Consider the following 11,038-nt stretch of genomic DNA (forward strand, 5'->3'; position numbering starts at 1 on the left):
TATTTAAGTGATTAAACATGCGGACGCATTAGTGAAATTTTATTTATTTTTTTAATTGCACCCAAAAACAGGTTCAGTCTTTTTGAAGCACTTACACTGATGTCTCTTTCAAACCAAGCAGCTTTCTTTTGGTTAGTGCAGTGAATTTGCGTGACCAACTTGAACATGAGTGAAATCTGCGCTGGGAACTTTTTGCCCTCATGCAGAATTCCTGATTGCATGGATTCCTATTAGAATGATTTCGCCAATTAAACTTTGCTGAGCAATGGTAAATGCCAAATTGTACACCTTATGAATGGCCATAAGACTTGAGTTTGCTCGATCTGTTGGAAAGCTGAATGCATGATGTCCATGAATATTAAGTTGAGCTGAGGGTGTGTGCTGACTTCCAATCTCCTGGGGGGTTTGCCCTAGCACCTTTTGTACTCCAGGCAAACTTTAAAGCAGTTCCTTGTGCGTTTGGCACTTTGAAGAGAAACTCAGACTGATTAGATGTGTTGTGAGCTGAGTTGTTCTGAGTCTTCTGTTGCATCATTCTTGCACCCTCCCTCTTACTTTTGTTAAATTCTCAGTGACACTGGATAGCCTTTCAAAGCCTGTTCTCTGCCATGGAAAGATCAGACACCGAGGTGTGTGGTTAGTGTGTGTTTATCCGTTGTGTGTCTATCTTTGTGTCTTACGTACCCATTTCCAGCTGGTCAGACCTTCGAACACGTCATTGTCCAGACTCGCCACATCACCTCATGCAGTTCTTGACACTCAATGGAAACAAAAAACAAACAAACATACTTTCTTCAATGTCCACTGCCGCTGTCACAGCGGGTCTCTTAACCATCTCTTCATCTACCTCACTCTAATTTACAAAACAGAAAGGAACACCTTGTACTGTCCTCACCTCAACGAATTAAAGTTTTTGGGAAGAATACAATTTTTGCAAGGTCTTTTTTTAAATTTGAGATTTAGATCAAATCCATCCAAGTCATAAAAGGTAATTCTAGGGGATTTGTGTGTTAAACTTTGCTTAAGCTTCATCGAAAAAGTATGCGTACAACAAGTGGCAGGAATTGTAGGTGCGTTTTTACAGTATGGAGACACAAGAGAGGAAGAATGATGGTAAATAGTGATATTTATTGAATAAAGGTGAAGTGATAAGATGAGCAAGTAAGGGAGAGTCCAAAGGGTGATCTTGGTGGAGACACAGAAAGGAAGACACTGGAGACGGAGAACAAACGAGATCAGACAATGAACTGTGGTGAGGAGTGTGCATTTGTAGTGGCAGTGATGAGGGTGATGATGACGTGCAGGTGTGTGTGTTTGGAGATGATGTGCATGTGGGGACCAGAAGGGATGCTGGGAAATGAAGTGCAGAGGATGGTGTAGATATGTGACAGCATTTATGTCATGTTGTAATTAGTAGATGACAATCTGGACGTTCTACTCTGTGGTGTTCATGTCCTTGGTCTTGAAATTATGCATTTCTGTGGCAACACTAATAATTGCAAAATTAATGTGTAATTTGAGTAATCATTAGACAAACCCCCAATAAAACAAGTAAACAAGTTTTTATGCAAGTGCTTTATTAATAAACTTTTATTTTATTTATTTTGCCTAATTAGCAGGACATTACACATTAGTTATTTAACTATAGGTACTTTAAACTGTATTTTATGTCTGTCATTTGTTTTCAGATTAATCTTGCATTATATAGACATAAAAATAGTAAATTATAGGATTTAATAAACCAAACTGCAGTTCTGTCATGACTACTCTCGGAGTGTTTGGCATGGTAATGGGTATGACAATGTTGATGTTTGGTCATGGTGGAATAGATCTGCTACGCTGCTGCTGTTATTGCTGTTGCTGCTGCTGCAGAGCAAGTACGGGACTTGCTACTGCCAATACATACACAACACACTGCTGAGAGCAAGTAAGACATGCTGCTGCTGTACAATATAGCGTACATGAATTACCTGTAGCAGATCTATACAGGTGTAGTTGGGGAAGGTGGAGGGTTTCTGAAAGCATACTGCACTGCTAAGGCAAATGCTGCCAACCGAGGATTTGAAGGTTGAGTACGTGAGCTCATTGGCTACTGATACAGCTGGATCCAATCAGCTGTGCCCAGATAACGATGTGATTGCAAGCAAGCAGGTTGAGCTAAGGACCTATTAGCCTGCACCATCTAGAGTTTCATGACAGAACTTTGTATTTAACTGAATTTTACTGCTGAATTTGACATTGAGTGTTTCCACAATGATGATAGACCTTTCAGGTGGTACAAGTTGGAGTTCTTCGAAAATTAAGTTTACAAGGACATAAATGCTTTTTTCCAAGTCAGAATCTCGTAATGATTGTAATTCCGACATGGCACCAATGCGCCTTGTGTGCGTACTTAAAGTTTAAAATATTCCAGAATCCACTGTTAGTCAGAGTCAAGATTGCATTACAGATTCTTTTCAGTAGGCCTATTTTTTTCTTGTTTGGCTGTGTGGTAGTTCATAAAATCCTTTAACTTTTTGTAATTATAGAGTTTAAATGCTACCTAGTGCATTTGGGTTTTTACATGCTTTACATGTCTTCAGAGGTGCACCTACCCTTTAAACCTGTCACTTTCTTATGTTTATTATTATGCAACCACTGAAGTTGAGACTGCGGTTCCCATGAGTAACACACAGATCTTATTTAAAACAACAGTGTCAGATGGATGGACTGGTCAAAGGGAGCACCTTGTGAGCCAGTTGTAATAAACATTTGAGCACATGATACTTTGTCTCCTGAGATTGTGATCCCAGTGTAAATACACTTATCTCTTCTCTGCTTTAAAAAGTCTACAAACATTCCTTTAATGGCTGTACAGCAGCTCTAGAATAAAGTCATTGTCTAGCTTAAGTAAGTTTTTAATTGATTCATTTCCGTTGTAAAAATCATTAGTTATTACCTTTGGGCCTGCTTACACGACACCGTTTTCAACTGAAAACAGAAAACTTTTAATGCGTTCTGGCTGTTCATTTACACGACAATGGCTTTTTGGTGGCCTGAGAACGCAAACTTTGAAGTAGGTTTCAATGTGTAAAAAAAAAAAAAAAAAAAAAAAGAGTTTTGAAAGCAATACGTTATAAACTGTTACACCTGTGTAAGTAAACATCAAAAACGTGAATCTGTGAAAACAGTGACGGCATGCACATGCATATTACGTGTTTAGTCTATAGGCGTGTTTGAATGCGTATATGTGCGCGGACGCTTAGTTTTTCTTTACAAAATGACATTGCCAATTACTTCACCAATTACAAATAAATTAAAGATGGGACAGACTTTAATGTATACAAATAAAACACTACATAGACTTACGTCACATGGACACGGACACACCTACACCGGCACGGACGCACCGACATGAACACACTGGCACGGACACCAGATCAACCAATAATAATATGAAAAACGTTTGAGGTTGGTAAGTCTTCTATGAGGCTGCATTTCACCAAGGCTGCATTTATTCGATAAAAAAAAATACTTAGTGTAAATATATGAAATAGAATTATTGTGAAATTATCACAATTTAAAACAACTGTTTTTTTTTTTTTTTAATATATAATATTTAATATAAAATGTATTTTATTCCTGTATAGAAAAGCTGCATTTTCAGCATCATTACTCCAGTCTTCAGGGTCACATGATCCTTCAGAAATCATTCTAATATGCTGATTTGGTGCTAATTATTATTATCAATGTATAAAACAGTTGAGTAGCTTATTTTTCTTTTAATATTTTTTTGGAAACTGATACATTTTTTTTCAGGATTCTTTGATGAATAGAAAGTTAAAAAGAACAGCATATCCTTGCTGAATAAAGAGTATACATTTCTTTTTTTTTTCTTTTTTTTTCTTACTGACCACAAATTTTCAGTAAGAAAATATGTTTTCATCTACATTAAAGCTATTGTGGAAATTTACTTTAGTCCAGAAGTTCTGTTCCGTATCTTTCTGTTCATATAACACAAGTGCAATTTTTTTTTTTTTTTTTTTTTGGAATTCATTCAAACTGCATAATGAGACCCTGCAGCAAGTCTTAGATTATCGAGAATTATTGCTAGATAAAGAGAGCCAGCGACTACTTTGATGCTGTCCAGACAAGACACAGGCTCAAGAACCTGTCCAAAAACATATCTTGTGAGGTCTGACTGTTACAGGACTGTTTTGACATTTACAATACACACACTTAAGCACATTCAGATATAAGTCTGAATGATTGTTATGACTCTCTATCTTTTGCTTCTCCGTCTCTTGTTTTGATTAGTGCATCACTGTATCCAATAGATGGGATAAATTGCAGTTTCTCATTTTTCAGATTTTAGAGCTCCTACAGCCATAACTTTTATCAGTTTTGTAGCCATGCCCTTCAAAAAAGCCTGGCCCTTGGCAGAATACAGCTGGCTAGACAATAGGTATCTAATCATGCCTTAGACTGACCGGCCCCTGCAGTTGACACAGGGACGCTAATCACCAACAGACCGCACTGCTTTGTTATTGGGTCACGTTCCTTGATCATGTGTGCTCTTTTTCTATGGTACTATAGATTGTATTTGTTACTGTTGGGTTTTCTGGCATTGTACACAGAATAACAGGAAGCACAGGTATGTTTAGACAGCAGATTAAAGTTTAATGATCTTAGCAACTAACTTAAGCTAAAGCCAAGAAGCCAAAGAAACCAATGTATCATACAGAACAGTATTTTAAATTACATACATGAAATTGCATATACATATATTACATATACAGTCTTGAATTATTTTGCACAGTTTCTCAAAATATCCTGTGCTTATCATTTGGCAAATACATTAGGATGAAGGGTAATTTGGCCCATTTACTGAAATTAAATGTAACTTTTCTGTGGGATGGTGGATTTTACATGGATGGTGGAGCTGCTTGGAAAGAGAGAGTCTGGTTTTGTTGAGATGGTTCCAGCCGAGAAATGTATTCCAGCAAAAGCCAGTTTGGCTCTCTATAAAACACTGCATGGGTGGGGTTCTATTTCCTCTGTCAAATTAACAGAGAAACATTCAAAACCCTCACATCACGCTACTCAAGAAACCTCTACAGGGCTCAATATCTTAGAACCCCTGGGTGGATAAAGAGACTGATTATAAGAAAAACATGTAACATGCAAGCGATGCATTTCAAGCCTGGGTTATAATAGCATGTGTATGGTGCCATATTAATGTATTTGCATATTTTATTATGATGTTTACACTCCCATTCAAAACTGTGGGGTCGGTTTTAATCAAAAATACTTTAAACACACTAATATTATGAAAATATTATTATAATTTGAAATATGTTTTTGCAAAACAACAAAGCAAATCTAGATAAGCCATGAAACTCTAGGGACGCAGGCTGACTGGTCCTTTACGCCTGGTTCACACCGGATGCGGAAGCGGCGCGGAACGGAAAATCACGCGCGGTCCGGCGCCTGCCTGTTCACACTAGACGCGTATTCTCCGCGGCGGTCGACAAGCGCTTCTGCTCAGTTGTTGTTTATTCAGAGCTATTTTTTTTACATCATGGGTAAGTAAATAACCTCATAAAATGAATACACCATGTTTCTGTAACCAAGAAGTTTGTACACTTCTTGTATTAATACCTTTTGTTAATACTCGCGGTATTTTAATTTGAAAATTGCTTATATTTTGACAATTGACTGGATGTCTCGTGTTTCTTGGTGTAACTTCCTGCCGGAATGGACGCGGATCACTCGCGGCTCGCGCAAAAAATAGACCAGACGCCGAAACTGGCGCTTCACGGCGCGGGCCGGCAGCGACGCGCCGCGGCGCACCGCGTCTGGTGTGAACGACACCATAGGTTAACATGGGCGCCGAAAGGAAGCGGCCTCCATTCCGCGCCGCTTCGGCGTCCTGTGTGAACCAGGGGTTACGGGGGGCGCGGTTTCATATTATTTTGAAGCTTCCCCGGGCGCCGCCATTGATTAGCGGACCCCCACCTGCTGTTAGCATTCCATTGACTCCCATTCATTTTGGCGTCACTTTGACAGCGAATAACTTTGCATCTGCTAAAGTTGCATCTTAAGCATCTTACATGCTTATATCAGTGTGTCTGTGTATCTGTTAGCAGTAGCAAGTCCATACTTGCTCTGCTGTAGCAGTTACAATAATCATCATCATCATCATCAGCAGCAGCAGCAGCAACGTAGCAGATCTAGTCCGCCAAGACTAGATTCCCATATTCAATAACATGCTAAAACTATTCAGAGAGTTGTCATGATTGAAATTAGTTTGACATCAAGGGGTCCACATAATTGGTGGTGTGTAGTGACGCGGACCTCCTGTTGAAGACCCCTGTCTTAGTCTGTACTGTACACACAATCTCAGTAAGTTCCAGCTTAAAGGGATAGTTCACCCAAAAATGAAAATTCTGTCATCATTTACTCACCCTCATGTTGTTTCAAACCTGTATGAATTTCTTTTTTCTGCTGAACACAAAAGAAGATATTTTGAAAAATGTCTGTAACCAAACAGTTGATGGACCCCATTGACTTCCATAGTAGGAAAAAAAAAAATACTATGGAAGTCAATGGGGTCCATCAACTGTTTGGTTACAGACATTTTTCAAAATATCTTCTTTTGTGTTCAGCAGAAAAAAGAAATTCATACAGGTTTGAAACAACTTGAGGGTGAGTAAATGATGACAGAATTTTCATTTTTGGGTGAACTATCCCTTTAAGGAAATTGTTTGATGTTTATTTTGAGATAATATTCCTGTCTCTTGCTGATTATTTCTGCAGGCTACAGGAGGAAATGTTTGTAAAAGCAAGACCACATTTTCTAAACCTCAGCATGCCAAACCAAATAGAAATTCAATTGATGGCATCAAGTTGAGTGTTACAACTGTTTGATATTTTCACCAGAATACTAAAAGTAACATTCTACAATAAGACTCAATTCATTCATAATTCATAACATTAGTTAATGCATTTGGTATCATGAAGTAACAATGAACAATACTTAAAGCATTTAGTAATCTTGGTTAATGCTAATTTCTACATACTTGTATACTTTACATATTTAACGTTTCAAATTTCATAAATTAATAGTGCATCATATATTTATAAATTAACATTAACCTAAAATAATAAATGCTGAATAAATGGTTGTTTATTGTTAGTTCAGAATACATGTTGCCTTATAATAATATTACGTAATTGAATTTTATTGCAAAATGCTACACAAAACCATTGTTGGTTTTATTCTTAAATTGTTTGAGCTGGTGCCAGTGATGGTATTTCTGTAATGTTAACTAAGGACATCAGTGCTATTGTGTCCATCGGGTCTGAACAGAGAAACATAGTTTCATGGAGTTAATTGGATGTTGGCCTGCTGGCAAGCGAAGGTCTGAATCAACTCTCCAAAAGTAATTTATCTGAAATACAGCATGTACTCCACAATATGGATAACATCATGGAGAAGCTCACAGCTTTGCAAAGGCAAATGGATCGTTTCGGAGACCAAAATTGACCAGGAGCTGTGTAAATTGGAATGAGGCTACTCGTCCCAAGACCAAACAACCCCAATCTTATCTGCTTTCGGCCCCCCTCAACCAGCACTGGCCTTGGCCGAGGCTGCTGCTGGAACAACAACTCCCCCGGAAGAGCACTGCAGCGAGACGCTCTTGTGTTCCTTCCCCCACTCCCCACAGACACCTGCTGATTGTTGACTCTGTCTGGGACCTGATCAAGGTTGTCTCCATGGCAATTGCTGTGTATCGCTATGACATCCTGCGGACTGAGGCACCTAGATTAGGATGCCAGGCGTAGCGACTCTCCAGGCCTACATATACACAAACTCTTACATATATACAGATATGCAATCACCCCCCCCCACCCCCCCCCCCCCCCCACCCCCCCATCCCTTTGCCTTCGACGCTTTGTACCACCAGTCTGACAGGCGGGTCTTTGACCAGCGCCGAAAATGGCTGCAGGACCGGATGGCTGCTTGCCTGTGCTGGGTTAGCTCCATCCCTCCCCTGTTGCAAGTCTTGTGTGTTCATGTTGTGTACTGATTATGTGCTAATGTTGCTGAGGTGTTATTTACTGTTCCCAAACTGTACTCCTTACAGGAGCATAGTCTGGGGGTTGCCTTTTTTTCTCCTCACCTCTCCTCATGTTATGTTGTATTTTTTTCCTCAATGCTCAGTCTTCCTGTCCTGTCTACCCCCTTGTCATATTGTATGTATGTTTGTATGGACAGGTTGATGGCTAATTTCGCTGGTACTTGTGACTAAGTGACAATAAAGGCTACTACTATGAGAACTCTATGATAAACTGTGTTTTTGTCTGGTTTTTCCAGTTCATTCTGTTTGATGAACTGGTATCATTTTGAGCTAACAAAAATTTAGTGGATTTGAAGCCACTCTTCAATAGCCTAGCAGTTTCATAATGTTTGTGTCTGTGAATATGTTGCATTTTAGGAGGTTTAGGGGTGGATCCAAGGGAGTTTGGGGTGGCTGTGGTTTCAGACCCTAAACTGAGTTCCCGGTATAGTCGCGCTGACTCCACATTGGACACCCACACACCAGGCCATGACTCATCCTGCTGGAGCTGATCCAGTATGTGTGTGTGTGTATGTGCACAGAGGGGGCCTGCATGAGCATGCATAGTTGGACCCACCATCCAACCATGACTATCAAGTGCATATGCAACTATTCAGGGTCCAGCCCATTGTGCTATAGCTGATACACTGGTGCAAATGATTTATTTGTGAGTGGGTCTTTATAAATCATGAGCCAAAATGCTCCTAAAAGAAACAGTCCGTTTCTTACTATTGGATATAAATGAACACATGCATGTAAACACTTGCTTGTGGCCATCTGCAAAATATTTCTTTTTATCCAATGTTTTATTTATTTAAAATGGGTCATCACTTTCATGCTTTCAAATGCACTGTAACCCAAAGCCTTTAAATATTACATCACTTTCTCACATGGTTTCTTGCCCAACGTTCTACTTTTATGGGACCTGACATTGTGCACCGGAGCAATTTTACATGTGGAACTAATCTACAGGTCATTAATGACTTTAGCAGGTGAAGCAAGGCAGTTCATGCTCCAATAAGTTAGAGAAGGAGAGAGACAGAGGTAGCGGATCTCTTTAAAAGCTCCATCAAATCTGCTTTAATTGGTCTTTTGTAGTGGCGTAAATATCAATAAATATGTTATATAGTGCCTTTCCCAAGCTCAAGGACGCTTCACAAATTACAGTAATATATCAACATAGTAATATTTTAACATAGTCAATTAAGCTTGTATGAGTACTGGATGTTCCTTTTCTAGAATATATTGATTGTCTCCTGTGAAAATCATCTCACCAAGAGCTAAATGCGAATGTTTTGGGATACAAATAAGTAGGGTTGTCGCGATATACCGGTATTGACGATAACCGTGGTATTCAAAGCATGAAATATTGATATCGTGTTAATTAAGGGTGTGACAATATACCGTTATTGGCGATAACCGTAATACTCTGCAATAATAATCATTAGAATGAATAGTACACATATGATAATCTGACACATAAATAATTCAGTACTTGGTTGACATCTCAAAGTACAATAGGTAGTGGTATTGCACCTTAACACTGCCATCTGTGTCATAAAGCAAAAGACGCAGCATGCACAGTTACTACTGCCGTGCAAAATCATGTTGATAAGACAGAGGAGAGTCTCTACCCACACTCCAGAAAAGTAAGCTATGGGAGTTTTTTGGATTCAGAGAAAATCACCCCAGTCTACAGGACTTGCCGATCAACAGTGAGTGCAAAAGTAGGCAATACTAGCAAATAGCAACCTGCTCACCCACCTCCGCGTCCATCATTCTGCAGATTTCGTCACTATACAGAGAGTAAGTTGCAGTTATATTGCTAGTTTTGAAACGGGAAATGTTACATTAACCTGTTAACTGATGATGCCTTTCTGTGTTTTGTTATATTTACATCCCTTGAGGCGTTTAATCCAAGAGTGTGCTCATTTGGATAAAAACTTTATATATCTTTTGAGAGGAATATTTTGTTGTATTTTTACCCAAAATAGGCCAATATGAGCATTATGGATCGCTAAACTCCCACATGTAATTTGTTTCATTCATACTTGACACCATCCTTGCGCAGAAAGTCCATAAGTGAGACCCGTAGAAGTATTAATCTTTTGACGTTCCAGGAAATCCCTAATATGGACAAAGACATCCAGCTATCCCTGCAGCTAAATAAAATGCAGATAGAGTTTGACTGATTAAACAAAGAGAATTAACACACCATTGTGACCGTATATGGGTTATCTGTGTTCTTTAAGCCATCTTGGTTATTTTCATAAGGATAATATACATTTATAATGCAATGCTAATCGACATAGCCTTTATCCCTGTATAGAATACTTTAAAATAATATAATTTCTGCCTCATTCTGTGATAAGCCACATCAGTTCACAGAATGAAGATATTTCAATCACTCGACTGGCGTTATACCGCGATTTTGGAGTAATGCTGTTATTGTCAAAACATTTATTTTGACGCTGTGCTTAGCTAAAAATGGTTAGCATTTGTTTCCTCAATGAAATCACAATCACATAATCTTAAAAATCTTACATAAATCTCAGAATTTATCATTGATTTAATTAATTCTGATATGACAACAAGCTGCCAATTTTTTTCTTTCCAATGAGTTTACAATGTTTGAAGTGCAAAGGCTTCATGAACTGTATTTTAATTTGGGTATGCCATTTCTTGCATTTGGGTGTCAAATCAACAACATCAATTGTTGTAATTGTTGTTTGCAATGGTTTGATTCATTGGCCAACAAAAGAAAGCAAAACACAAAATAAACACAGCAAAGCTGAATTTGACTGACAACATTTTTTTTTTCAAGATTTCTATTGATTCGTTACCGTGAATTCTTTTGGCCACGAGAACCGTGGTGTGAAATATCTGATATCGTGACAGCCCTATACAAAGAAGTAATCAAGTAATTTTTTTCTTAA

The 11,038-nt window shown here is 38.6% G+C and overlaps 1 long non-coding RNA gene across 1 annotated transcript; it reads right to left on the reverse strand.

Annotated features, from left to right (window-relative positions):
• Nucleotides 1–203: 203 nt before the first annotated feature.
• Nucleotides 204–2,045, reverse strand: LOC307159349. Its single transcript, XR_013821362.1, has 3 exons — nucleotides 1,971–2,045; nucleotides 685–758; nucleotides 204–603 (listed from the first exon to the last, which is right to left on the reverse strand). It is a non-coding gene; the product is annotated as an uncharacterized lncRNA (long non-coding RNA).
• Nucleotides 2,046–11,038: the final 8,993 nt, after the last annotated feature.

This window comes from Squalius cephalus (genome assembly GCF_949319135.1).
Source record: "Squalius cephalus genome assembly, chromosome: 5".
Taxonomy (NCBI): Eukaryota; Metazoa; Chordata; class Actinopteri; order Cypriniformes; family Leuciscidae; genus Squalius; species Squalius cephalus.